The sequence below is a fragment of the Capra hircus genome, chromosome 23, assembly GCF_001704415.2.
Source record: "Capra hircus breed San Clemente chromosome 23, ASM170441v1, whole genome shotgun sequence".
NCBI lineage: Eukaryota > Metazoa > Chordata > Mammalia > Artiodactyla > Bovidae > Capra > Capra hircus.
In genome coordinates this window covers 15,265,896-15,279,844 of record NC_030830.1, presented here as the reverse complement: position 1 = coordinate 15,279,844, position 13,949 = coordinate 15,265,896, and the positions used below count along the sequence as shown (strand labels likewise).

Below are 13,949 nucleotides of genomic sequence, written 5' to 3'. Positions count from 1 at the left end.
GCTTGGAAATGGAAAAGCAGTTAGCTTCCCGAGGGTCACTGGCTGGTCCTCCTTCAATACACAGAATGTGCTGGGACATGATCCTGAGACTTAACGGGCTTCGACTGCAGCTGTCCGAGCAGTGTTTTGACAGGGGTGATTTGTCTGAAGCTGCGGAGCTGGTGAATTAACTGGTGACCAGGCAGCCACCAGCGAGCCTGTCTCCTCTTGGGCTTGCTTTTCATTTTTTCTTCCTTTTTCCCATGTAGCTTATTGTCATTGAGAGCCTCCCTTCTTGTCGCTGCTAAGACTGTTTCTTCCCTAAACGTGTTTTTCTGTGTGAAGTCATGAATGCCTTTGACTTTCTGCCCTGACTCCCTTACCCCCATCAGTATCGCCGTCATTCCTGCAGTTCTCCGTGCTTGCTCTTGGGCCATCGTGAACACCCCGCCGCGGCTAGGGAGATGCTGGAGGCCGTCAGTCCTCTCTTCAGAAGTGGTTCTTAAGCCCACGGCTGCCAGCAGTTCCAGCCCAAGTCTATCAGGATCCTCAAAGGTTAGACTGGGAAAGGCCGGGACCATCAGCACCACCGTTGGCTCAGAGAGGTCGCGCCAGCCGGGGTCTCACTGGTCTCAGCAGGAGAGCGGCCGAGGAACCCACCTCGGTCTAGCCTCTGCCTGCGTGTCGCTCGGGTTCACAGGGTTCTGAGACTCCATCAGCATCTTCTCAGCTCCTCCCCGTCCCCAGGGCTCTGGCCCACGCCTCCATCTGCCCCCGTAACTCTTAGTAAACCATCACTTCCTTCTTGGCTGCACTCCACTGTTACACTCGAGCATCCCACGGAGGAGCCGTCAGCTTGACTTCTCTGCAGGTGGACCCCTGGGCCTCTCCGCTTCTCACGGTCATGGCTGGGTCCACCTCTTCCCCGTGGGCTGCTCGCTTTCCCTTCTGACTGTTGGGAACTCATCTCTGAGATCCCCCCATGTCCACACGCTCCCCGAGACTGGATCACAGTTCTAGTCTGTGCTGACCCCCCAGTCCCAAACGGTGACCCCCTCCCATCTGTCTGCTCTGAGTGTTTGGTGCAAAGCATGGTGCCCTAGAGGGACCCAGAGCCCACACTGTCCACATTGCCAGAGGGTGCCGCGCACACACGCGTCCTGCTGAGGCCTGGATGTAACCCGCCCTGTGTCTCCTCAAGGGGAGGGTGGGATCGGGCCTGCTGAGACCAGTGAAGATTTCTGTCTGTGTCCAGAGAGGGACAGTTGGGCGTGTTGGGGGGAACTCAGATTCTAAAGCCAAGGATTGTGTCCCCGAACCAGTGTGTGACGGCGGGCAGTGCTTAGCTGTTTTGTGATCCGCGTCCTCATCGCCAAGATGGAGCCCACAACGGCGCCCACCTCCCCGGGTGGCTGAGGGTGAGCTGACGCAGGAAGTGCCCACGGTGCCCGACAGGGCCCAGAAAGTGTGAGCCGTTGTCACCTTCGTCGTCACCATTACCGTCTCCCGCCACCATCTGCCTTCCACTCGAAGCACAGAAATCACGAGGTCACCTCTCCCAGCGGAGCGTGGACCGGGCGGTCTGCCCCCGAGCGGGACAGAGATCCTCCGCCGGCTTCTTGGGACCTCTGCTCCAGGGCCAGCGCAGACAGGGCCTCCGTCCAGCACCTGGCTCGGCGCCGTCTCTTGAGGACGGTGCCCTGAAATGAAACGGCTGGGCGTGGCTGCGTCAGAGCCCCCAGCCCACCCTGGGACTGAGGTGCTCAGGACTCAGCATGTCGGCCTCTAGTTTGGCTGTGATTTATCACAGGAGAGGAAACAGCAAACTCAGCGCAGGGCGAAGTCCACAGACGGCCAGGCCTGACTTCAGCATCCACTCCTAGGGAGTCCCACGGAGGGGGGCTTCATTCCCCAGCTACAGGCTGTGATGACATGTGGGAGACGGTGCCACCAGGAGCTCATCGGAGACCCAGCACCTGGGGATTTGACCAGGGCTGATCACACCAGCCCCCTCTGCCCGGCTCGGACCAGACTCCAGGCTCTCAGAAGGAAGCAGGTGCTTGGCGTGAACCACCCTGCCCACGCAGTGTAGTTCCCCGGGCCCATGCTGGTCGGCCGGGGCACCAAGGGACGCATCCTGAAGTCCCGGGCCCCGGACATCACGTCACGTCCACTCAGCATCTCGGTCCACCTCCCTGAGCTGGACAGGATTCTCCATGTGGCCATCCGGGGACCCTGCAGCTGAGATGCTGGTACAGCTGCCGTTTTTATCCTGCATCTGAGACGCGCGTTTCCTGTTACTTCCTTCTGTAATCACACCCTGCCCGGAAGCGCCCAGGGGACACGACTGGCCGGCCTGTGTGTGTCCTCTCTGACCAAGGACAGGCCCCCTCTGTGCCTGACTCCTGGACCTTGCCATTTCCTACTCAGAGGTCCAGCTGCTTCAGCTTCCGCCAGGCGTCCGTGCCTGAGGGTCTGAGCTCAGACTCCGGACTGTGTTGCCCGCGCTCGACCCCAGCCATCTGAGCATGCTCGGGCCGCTCCTCACTTTCCCCTTCTGTAAAGTGGGGATAGGAGCACCCACCTCCTAGGATGCCCGCGGACTTCAAGGAGACACTGTTTATCGTTGTTTCTAAAGTGCAGTCCTCCCTGCTCCCACCCCCACCACACACACATATTTTAGCATTTGTGAAATCAGTATGCGTCTTACGATCGATGCTATGTCAGAGGTTAACTGGCAGCTCTCTCTGTCTCGGTGGTCCATTCATTAACGATGCATCTTAAAAAACTGATGGCCTGGTAGATTAGATAAAATACTATAAAAAGCACGCAGCGCTCAACACCATGCTGGCAGCAGGCGAGTATTCGGGAAGTTTAGCTGTTACTGCCGCGACCAGCGAGGCCGCCCCTCCAAGAAGACCAGCTGGCATTCGTCTAGCGCTTTCTATGTTTAGGTGCCTCATTGTTCCACCCCACGAGACAAAGATTCGCCTCCTCGTTTTACAGATGAGGAAAGCGGGGCTCGGGACGTCCAGGCAGCTCACCCGCACCCAGCAAGGAAGGGGCAGACTCAGGAGTCTGCAGGCCACGCCCCCCAGCCACGCTCGGCCGGCTGCCCGTGCTGTGTGGTCACTGAGTTGTGAGTGGTTTTTATTCTGTTTTACGATTCATGAAACATCAGAAGATGATGAGTATTTAGTGATGTGTGAAAACTGTAAGAAACTGGAGTTTCCGTGTCCAGCAGTGGAGTTCTTTAGAGCCGGCCCTGCCCCTGCCGTTCTGTGGCTTCTGCACTGCGATGCCAGCATCAGTCGGTCCCGACAGAAAGCCTGTGGCCCGAAGCACCAACACCTTCACCGTCTGGCTTTTGATGGGAGAAGCTGCCGACGCGTGGCCTGGGTCTTGGCCCGCCCGCCTGTGTCCGCTGGAGGAGAATCTTGTTCATTTTTGTCTCCCAGACTTGGCAGCCACTCAGCCAGCGGCGGCTACTTCAAATTTCTGAAATCGCTCCTGAGTCTTAACAGTAGATCTCGAGTTGTGCTGGTAACCCGGGTGCCAGACAAACGTCAAAATAAAAACGCTCATCGAGGAGAGGACCCTAGTTGCGGAACCTCTCCAGGTGCTTTCCCCAATCCGTTCATATTTGTGTTACAGCATCTCTTAAAGAGTAAGTAAAATGTAGACTGGTTCTCTTAGAATAAGAACACATTCCCAGGAGCTGCAGAATTCGTTGAAAAAAAAGAAAGCGTGAGATCAGAGCTGTTTTAAGGAAGCCGAACACTTGATCTGTGCTGTCTGCCCTTGAAAGGCCTGCCGTGCGGCTGGAGGACCCAGGGCAGGGCAAGGGCTCGGCAGGCAGGAGACCCTTCGGCCTTGGGGGCGGAGACGCGGGTCCCTGATGCCCTGCTTTGAAGGCCCTGCTGGTTTCAAGAGGTCAGTCAAGTTATTGACACGTGACCAGGATCGATGTTCCCTCCCCATTAAATGTGTACAAGGCAGGCAGACAGAGGCATCAGCAAGGTCACGGGGAACTTGCTTAACCTGGAGTTTGAGCAGGTACTCCGGCAGGCGGGCCCACGGCCCAATGAGCGAGGAGCTCCACGGCCTCGGACCCCATGGCTGCAGGGGCCGCAGGTCTGGACCAGCACGACTGACCGGTGCCCTGGGCAGCCTGCCCACCCCGATGAGGCTTTCTCCCAAGTCAGGGTCCCAGGGAGAGCCCACTCTTCACGCTTGTGCAGAGAGAGCATCGAGGAGTCAGAGTCAAGAGCCGGCCCCCTGTCCTCGGGGGTCCACACCCACCACCTCTGCCTGAGGCTCCAAGCTCCTCGAGGACCCACTCGGGCTTCTTCCACCTGTGTTTAAGCATTTAAATCGTCCTGCTAAATAATCTCCATGTAAGTCACTTCCCCAAAAGCTTAACTTTAAAGAATTCTTGCATCCCTGGATATGGTTGCTGCTGCTGAGTCGCTTCAGTCGTGTCCAACTCTGCGACCCCATAGACGGCAGCCCACCAGGCTCCCCCTTCCCCGGGATTCTCCAGGCAAGAACACTGGAGTGGGTTGCCATTTCCTTCTCCAATTCGTGAAAGTGAAAAGTGAAAGTGAAGTCGCTCAGTCGTGTCCGACCCTAAGTGACGCCATGGAGTGCAGCCTTCCTGGCTCCGCCGTCCATGGGATTTTCCAGGCAAGAGTACTAGAGTGGGGTGCCATTGCCTTCTCCCTGGATATGGTTAACCACCTTTAATTTTGTAAAAAAAAGAAAAAATCAGTGGAAAAGTTTAGGGGAAAGAATTCCCAACCAAGGCATCCTTGAAAGTGGAAGCACGGATCCCATACAGTGATGCTCATTGGTGCACACGAGTCCACACCGAGACGTCATCCTCATCAGCTGGAGCTGTTTTCTTATACTTTGTCTCTTCCTCCTAAAACAAAACTATGATGTTAACAAAGGATAATTAGTGGTTACCATGGAGTGAGTTCTTCTTTTTCCCCTTGAATTTGGAGGTGTACCTGTATGTAATGGAAATTTTCACAAGAAAAAAGTTGCATTTAAAATATATTAAAAAACCGTTTATAATATCAAAGCAATGTTGTTTCCACACACAGACATTTTAAATAGGAAGCCTTTCAGCAGTCTTTGGGTTAAAATGCTTTGTGTAGACTGGGTCAGGGCCCCTAAAAATTGTGGCCTTGAATTGAGAGCCTAAACGTATGTTCATACCATTACTTCTGTTTTTAATTGAAGTACAGTTGAAGTTACCTTGTGCTAGTTTCTCCTATAGAACAGAGTGATTCGGTTATACATATATACACTTGTTTCTCATATTCTTTTCTGTTGTGGTTTATCACGGGCTTTTGACTAGAGCTCCCCGTGGTGTGCAGTAGGGCCTTGAGCTTACCCGTCCTTATATATTGTCACATGTAACCCTGCTAACCCCAAACTCCCTCTCCTTCCCTCCCCCGCGCCTCTGCCCCGAGCCACCACACGTCTGCTCTCTGTCTGTGAGTCTCCTTCTGTTTCATAGAAGGCTCCTTTGTTTACGCCATTATTTCTCATAAGCAATTTATGCATGAACTTTCAGGCAGCACTCATAAAGGAGACCTGTCACTTTGAACCCGGGGCTGCAGGGGAATTACCAGGAGGTGATGGTGATCTTCAAAGCCCTCAGACTACAGTGCTTTTGGTCTTTTTGTTGTGGTGGTTCTTTTATTTTTAATTAGGGCCCCTGCAGGGTGAGAAGCAGAGATTCACGTGGTTTTTTCAGTCCCTTCTGCCCGGAATGTCCCCATCTGTCTTCAGAAGAAGCGCTTGAAGGAGACTGGAGGAATTGTCAGCGAGGCTAAATTATTCATGGGAATATTAAAAAGGAAAAGGTATTTTCTTACCAAAAAGCTGTGTAAACCTCACACTTTGTGACAGTCGGAATTGGGTTAGAAATAGAGCATCCCTGGGAAGACCACAGAATCTCAATCAGCCCGTCTGAGCAGTTCTGACGTTTCAGCGGCTTGTCCCGGGGGCCGGGGCGGGGGGTGGGGGGGCAGTGGCCAGGACTGCTGTACTGCACACGCGCTTTCCAATAGTTTAAATAGAAAGAGGAACCAGTGTGCCCGCTAAGCCAGCTGCCTGCGGCGCCCACCTCGGGGCGGACAGGAGGGCCCTGCGTCCACTTGGGGCTTCCGACGGCTCTTTCTCCTTTCTGACCCTGACCCCGACCCCGCTTCCGTGGCCATCACCTCGCCCCCCGCCCCATTCTATCACAGTCCTTTTGCATATCGTATCCCGTCGCAGGATGTGTTTTAATTTCCCTGAAACCTTACAGATGCAATTGCCCATCCTTGACTTCTTTCCACTTCTGATCGCTCTGACCCACTTTATGTTGAAATATGGCCGATTTGACAGAAATGAAAGCACCTTTTAAACTGGTGTTTCCGAGTCATCTGAATCTTTTTTTGGGTCAGAGACCCCTTCGAGAATTTGACGAAAACTATGGGTTCTTCTGCTGAAAAATGCTTATTTTACACCCAGGCAGTCGTATGTAACACTGCAGGAAATTTGCGGCTACCTCCAGACACGCCTGTGCGTCCCAGCTGACGACTCCCCGGCCCTGGGTGGGCGTGGGGGGCGGGGGTCCCGGAGGAGCCTGACTTGTGGTGTCAGCGCTGGGACTCTGTGGAAGGCGTTCCAGGAGGCGCCGGGCAGGAAGCGTGTTCACAAGGCGTGGGTCAGAGAGAACCAAGGATTCGGGTTCGGGCCCAAACGCCCTGTTCCCAGAAAACATTAATGCTCTTTGTCCAAACGGGAGGAGGGTAAGTGGTTCCGACTCCCTCCCCCAGGAGGCCTCCTGGTGGCTCTGATGGTAGAGTGATGAGTTACTTGTTTGTTGAGGCAGGAACCCTACTGGAGAGTTCACACATACTAACCCGGCCCCTGCACGCCGACAGTGTGAGTTAAACGTTTACCACCGCTTAGCTGATGTCCCCAGAAGAAATCAGGGTACGGACACTGGCCTTACAGACCCGACAGCTAGCCCTTTAATGCTTTAAAGTTTTCAAGGAGAAGAAAATGAACACATGGCCCAACCCTGTCTCAGGATTAGGGCAGAAAAGGGTATTGCGAGCGGGATTGTTCTGGTAAATCCCTGGTGGGTCGTTTCCACGGTTGTTGGTCCCACCTGTGTCCTTCTCTCTTTGTTCCTCGTGGGAAGCACTGTGAAGGGGGCATCCCCTCAGCGTGCCACCTGCTTCTCCTGATCCTGCACCCTCCGTGGGTGAACAGGTGCCCACTGGGTGTCCAGCAGAGGCCCCCTGGGAGGATGGAGAAGCCGGCGCTTCAGAGGCCCTGGCCCTGTCTCAGAGCGCTGGCCGAGATGGGTTTGGTGGAGAAGCCGGCGCTTCAGAGGCCCTGGCCCTGTCTCAGAGCGCTGGCCGAGATGGGTTTGGTGGAGAAGCCGGCACTTCAGAGGCCCTGGCCCTGTCTCAGAGCGCTGGCCGAGATGGGTTTGTCGTGTCTTGTCGGCCGTTTTCCTGAACCCACTGAGGATCGAGCGCACAGCATCTCCCACCTCCACGGCTGCAGCGGCACCCGCCCTTCAGTCTCTCCTTCCTCTCATCCCCCCTCGAGGGGCTTGGCCGCTCCCGGGGGCTCTGTGCATCCGTGCGCCCCTCCAACTCCTAATCACTCCACAGTGACCCCTCTCAGCCCAAGCCCATCACGTCACTCCCCTGCCTCAGGTCCCTTCAGCAACCTCGGACTCAGCCCACGTGTCCCTGACGGTGGGCTGGCTGCACACATCTCCTGCCGCTCCCTGCACGGCGCCCCTGATGGGCCCAGGAGCAGCGTAGGCACCTCCTCCTCCCGGAGGCAGCAGGTTGTGGGGCTTCATGGCCTGGAGTGACTCCCTCCCTTGCCATCCCTTCCTGTATGAGCGGCACAGGCTGACCTTGAAATTCGGCGGTGGGACCACCTCCTGACCCCGTCCCTAAGCTGTGCCGAGTCTCCATGCCCTTCAGTGTGACCTCGGCCCAGGCGTGAGCAGGGCCGGGACGGGTGTGACCTCGGCCCAGGTGTGAGCAGGGCCGGGACGGGTGTGACCTCGCCCCGCAGGGCTTCGCCAGCTCAGGTCCCAAGCACTGTCACGCCCGTCCTGCCGTCCTTCCGCTCTGGGGTCAAGTGCAGGAAAGGAGGTTGGTTCTGAGTCAAGTCACGGGCATTCATTTCCAACGAGCCCCTCTTGCAGTTTGTGTGGGGCTGGACAGAGAGCCTTCTGTGTGCGCACGGGTGTCCCCTCCCAGTGGGGTTCAGGGAGGGGCCCCCAGGGGAGCCAGGGCGGTGGGGGTGGGGTGTGGGGGGCAGGTGTCTCGCCTATCTTGGTGCACGTGGGGACACCAGACAGCCCAGGGCAGGGAGAGCTGTGCCGCCCAGCCACCACCGGCAAGAGCAGGCCTGTGGCCGGGAGTCTGAGCCTGTCCTCGGGCTGTGCCTGCAGGTGGCCGCCGCCTCTTGGGGCCAGCCGTCCCCTGGCTCTGCCCCAGGCCCCTGTCTCCTCTGGGAGGTGTAAAGCGGGGATCCCTGCGGCGCCAGGTCAGGGAGCCAAGCGGCGATGGCCCTGTCTCAGCCAGGAGACCTGGACGGCCAGCTGCACGCAAGGCAGAGCCCGCAGCCGAGATCCTGCCCCTTCCTGTGCCCTCCCACCCCCCATCCTTCCGCGAAGTGTGCACACGTGGGACGCGGGATGCTCCCGAGGCCTGGACGGAGGGTCCCCCAGCCCCGCGCTGCTCAGCTGTCCACCTGAGCTCCCTCTGAGCTGCTCGCTGTGTCTGCCCACACCTGGCCCGAGGCTCCCTGCCTCCTCCCCCAGGAAGCCTGTGGTGGACTCGCCTCCTGGGGCTGTCTGCCCCTCTGTCTGGCGTCATCACAAAGGCCTCAGCTCGCTCCTCGGGAACTGGGGCAGCATCTGAGCGCAGGTGGCGGTGGACGCAGGAATAAGTGGAAACGTGGGGATGGGTGTGTGTATGGAGATGCCGGGGTGACCTCAGGAGGTGAGAAGGCCCTGAAGTGACCTCTCCCTGCTGCCGAGCAGGTGCCTGACATCTGACCGTCAGGATGGAAGTGTCTATTTTAAGCCACATAGGATCCTTGCCCTGAGGATGGAACACAACACCCTCCGGAGTCAGTTCCATGTCATGGTGACTGAGTTTATCTGGTCCCACAATGGGAAAGGGGACATAAGGACCCTGGTGTGTGGGGCAGGTGGGTACAGGCAGGGCAGGGCTCCAGAGGCAATTATGCCTGCTTTCTGTTGATTTTCTGTTGTAATAAAAGACATATGATGTAAAATTTACCATTTTAACTATTTTTAAGTGTATAATTCAGCAGCATTACGAATGTTTGCATTGTCATACTGTCCATTTCCAAAACTTTTTCACCTTGCAAAATTGAAAGTCTATCCTGCTAAGCACAGCATCCTGCCCCCTTGTCTCCGGCCTCTGGCAACTACCCGTGTGCTCTCTGTCTCTGTGAATTTGATGGCTCCAGGGGCCTCGTAGGGGTGGAATCACACACACTTGCCTATCGGCTGTCTGTAGATCTTCCGTGGTTTCCGTTTTGTTTTACACTCGCACTCAGGATCCTTGTTCGAGTGGAAGTCTCTGTGTGGGGGCTGAGAAGGCCATTTGGTGACAAGGGCCAGCCCCCGCCCACCATCTGTGTCTGCCGGGTGCTGGCGAGGCCTCCGGGAGGTGGGCCTTCCAGCCCTGTCTCCGAGTCAGCCGGGCCTCCGTTGGCGCCTTCCCGCCGGCCCTTCCCGGAGCCCCTGCTTCGCTCCGCTGAGATGATTGTGGCTCTGGATGCCGTCTGTGTGGTCTGCCGTCTCTGCGGCACTGAAGGAATAAGACTTTCCCTCTCGGCTCACCCCGTCTTCCTGTCATATTAAATCACTGAGACCCACAGGGGTGGGGGCCGGGGGAGGGCAGATCTGCCGTGGAGGCAGGCAGGCAGGCAGGCAGTGGAGGCCTGGTTCCGAGGCGCTGGGGCACAGAGAGCAGAGGCTGCCCAGGACGTGGCCCAAGCACCTGTGAACCTGCAGAGTCCCCACCCCTGCCTGCCTCCCCGCTGCAGCCCCTCCTCGCGGACCTGTGGCCCCTTCTGGTGCTGTCTGTGGTGATGAAGCAGACCCTCCCGGGGGCTCTCGACCGGCTCTTCCTGGGCGTGAGCTGAGCCCTGCCTTCAGCCCCGCCTCCCTGTCCCCCACAGGGTGGTTTCAGACACCTTTCCCTCTGCAGAGTCCTCCCCAGGGTTGCCTCCCTCCTCCCCCTCCCAGGGGTCTGACCTCAGAGCCCCATGCCCCCCCCATCAGACTGTGGGCCCCTGAGGCCGGCAGGCCTCTCACTCATCCTGGCACCTGCCCCAGCAGAGCGCCTCTGCACAGCCCCTGCTGAATGAGCAGACAGGTGCGTTTATGGCGCACGACCAGCCTTCTCTTTCCCGTGATTCGCCGTTACTCAGAGCTTCCTCTGGGTCAAAAGCTGGACGCGGGACTTAGAATAGGAACGCAGCCCCTCACCTCAAGGAGCTTTTAATCTGGCCACCAGAAGGGTTGAGTCTGGATTTTTATTTGTGATACATGTTTAGATGTCTCTTTGGTATTCCCTGGTGGCTCAGACAGTAAAGAATCCACCTGCAATGCAGGAGACCCGGGTTCCATCCCTGGGTCGGGAAGACTCCCCTGGAGAAGGGAGTGGCACCCCACTCCAGTATTCTTGCCTGGAGCATCCCATGGACTGAGGAGCCTGGTGGGCTACAGGCCATGGGGTCACAAAGACTCAGACACAACTAAGCGACTAATAGCTCCTCTTTCTTGATACTTGGAAAGAGGTAAACAGCACGACGCATGGGGTTCGGTTTTTGAGGCAGTTAAGCTCTGGCTGATGCAGGGCGTGGGGAGCTGGGACACACGCACCCTGTGTGGGCGTCGCCTCCTCCTGCTGCTTGGTTAGGGGGTTGGTCCCCATGCTGTCACCGGGCTGCCGCCTGCCTGACCGAAGAAAGTCGTCTGGGTGATCATTAGCACAGGCTGTCCGGAAGCCGCGGCACGTTCTCCAGCCGGCTGTTTGCACTGGGAGTTAGTCTGTGCTTTCGACCTTTGCTTTTAAGGTAAGGGAGGGTTTGTTCGGCAAAAACAACGATAAATACTCCCCTGGCCTTTGTGTGCCGCTGGACTTCTGAGACCTGGGCAGTGTGGTGTGGGCCCCACACGAGGTGTTAACATCTCGTGCAGACCTGCCTCGTGTCTGGTTTTCATGCTGCTGTGACTATCTCCTCCAGGCTGGCCTGCTTAAAGAGGAGCCTCCGGGATGCCCGCAGTGGGTGATGTAGAAGCCTGGGTCTCCGGTGTATCCCCGTGTCGATGAACCGGCCTTTGAAGGTGTCGTTTCTCGTCTTAGAGATGGGCATGACACCTGATATCCTTATTTATAGGGTTTACTGAGGCCTTACGAGGTCATGAGTCTAAAAACGCTCTGAAGGGCCCGGGTGTAACCGTGCATCCTCCTCTGTTGACATCACGGGCCCGATTCCAACAGCCGGCAGTCCAGGCCAGCAGTCCTCATTGCCCAGCAGAGGATGGAGTCATCGGCCACAACCCAGCTCCACACTGGGGGAGAGACACCCTGTGCGGATGGGGTCCTGGCCAGCAGGTTTGGTCCTAAAATAAACACTCTTCCCCTTGGCTAAGATCTGCCCAGTGAAACGGAGATGCTGGCCGAGGGCAGCGCGCGGCAGCTCAGTTTAGGGTCAGCTGTATTTTCAGCAGCAGATGAGGAAGTAAGAGGCTGCCAAGGTCACTCCTTGGAGGTGTCCCTTCCTGAGACGGCCACTGCCGTCTCCAAGACAGGGGCATGGCCCATGACCCCGCCACGGGTCAGCTGGATTTCGTGCCCTGCTTTAGGGCCCAGCACCGTCAGCTGTTGGCTTGCTCACCATTTCCTTCCAAACGTGCCAGGAGCCTCTGGTCCAACTCCTGAGAACGGGCAGGCACAGGGGAGCCGCTCAGAGGAGCATGTGGGCTTTGATTTCTTTCATCCACGGTCACTAGGAAACATTCCTGACGTCACCCAGCTACGCACCCCCTCCCCAGACTCAGAGACAAAGAATCATTGTGCAAAGTAGTATATACAGGATGGACGGACGACAAGGTCCTACTGTAGAGCACGGGGAACGGTATTCAAGGTCCTGTGATAAACCAGAAGGGAAAAGAATATGAGAAAGTATATATGTGTGCATAGCTGAGTCATTCTGTACAGCAGAAATTAACACAATGTTGAGAACCAACCGCACGTCGATAGAATTGTTTTGAAAAGGATCGCCTAGGCCTCCTGCCCCTCTGCTTTTCCTTCCCGCTTGTCTGGACCTCCCATTGCTCTGTCAACCCATGAATGTCCTTTCATCTTAGCCCATCTGTCCTTGTCCCTAAGCCGTCTCTAGGACACCACATGGTACTGTGCTGTGTGCCAAGTTGCTTCAGTCGCGTCCGACTCTTTGTGACCCCATGGACTGTAGCCCATCAGGCTCCTCCCTCCATGGGATTCTCCAGGCAAGAACGCTGGAGTGGGCTGCCACGCCCTCCTCCAGGGGATCTTCCTGACCCAGGGATCAAATCTTAGCAGCTAAACAACCGCAAATGTACTTGCTCTCCTGAACTTCCTCTTTTTCTTTTGAAAGCTCAGCACTGTGTTTTTAGGCGCTTCCACATAGACAAGGGTGGAAGGGGCGAACAAGAGCCGAGTCAGCTTTGATGGTTACGTTTGCTCAGGACTGAACTTGGGCCTTGACTTGAGAAATAGCAAACGGGTGCAGTGGAGGAGGCAGAAAATCACATGCTTCTGTTTCCTCCATGCTGAAACTGAATTTTGGAAGGCACGAGACGGTGGACAGGGCAGCTGGAGCCTGAGCCTGCAGCCTGGGAGTGTGGTGATGGGGACGTGGGGTGCGAGGGCCCAGATCACACCCCATTTTCACGTCACAGGTGTAACCTCGCTGGGGCTCTTCCTGCCCTTGGCCATGGCCCTGGCCCCCTTTCTTTCCGTGGTACAAACAGTGAGAAGGAAAGATGGTCATGTTGCCGAGAATAGGGCACGAGGAATCAGTGAGCGGGAAACTGGGCTTCCTCTTAATTTTTTTTTTAAGTTCAAAGGCTTCTTACCAGACACAGTAAGTTCATCTCTTTTCTCTGATACTCTGATTTTCAGCCTGAAGATGGGAAAAGTGATGGTAGCAGGGCCTCTGATCATCCTCTTTTGTTTCCACGGTGTGAAGGTGCAGAGATGCTGGTCGGGTTTAGAGGGAGGCCCCTTTGACTGGTGAACTGCGGCCGCACAAGGAGGGTGAGGATGGGCACCACAGACAAGGGCGCGGATGCTGGCACAGCCTAGAGGGGCCGCTGCTCTCCTGTCTTGTTGTCGGCTCAGGTTTGCCGACTCAGAAGCTCTCCCGTTTCCCATTTGAAAGGAGCGAGGCAGCACGGAGGCATCCAGACATCAGACGCTCTTAGGGGCGGAACTAGAGCTGTAACCTCTGACCCTCAGATCACTGCTCTCCCACGGGCCCCTCTTCCCTGGGAACTGACGCAGCTCCCTGCCGCGGGAGGACACGTGCTAACGAAGGTGATGTGCTGTGACGCTCAGCGGCCACGGCCGCTTGGCCCAGGGCGGCTCCTTCCCTGCGGACGTCCACTGATGGCTCGATGGACTGGTGGGAGCTCAGCGGCCGTGCGGAGGACTGAAACCTGGGCGGCCATCCCCCCAGCTCGTCTCCCACCAACACTCATAAGGGGTCGTCTCCCAAGGCCTTCCCAGGGGGCTCAGATGGTAAGGCGCCTGCCTGCAATGAGGGAGGCCTGGGTTTGATCCCTGGAGGAGGAAATGGCACCCCACTCCAGTACTCTTGCCTGGAAAATCCCATGGATGGAGGAA

The 13,949-nt window shown here is 56.9% G+C and overlaps 1 protein-coding gene across 3 annotated transcripts in view; it reads left to right on the top strand.

The window, feature by feature from the left end:
- The window catches only part of SLC22A23 (solute carrier family 22 member 23), a 127,611-nt gene that overhangs the window by 64,331 nt on the left and 49,331 nt on the right, over positions 1-13,949 (top strand). The gene's annotated exons all lie outside the window — the stretch shown is intronic.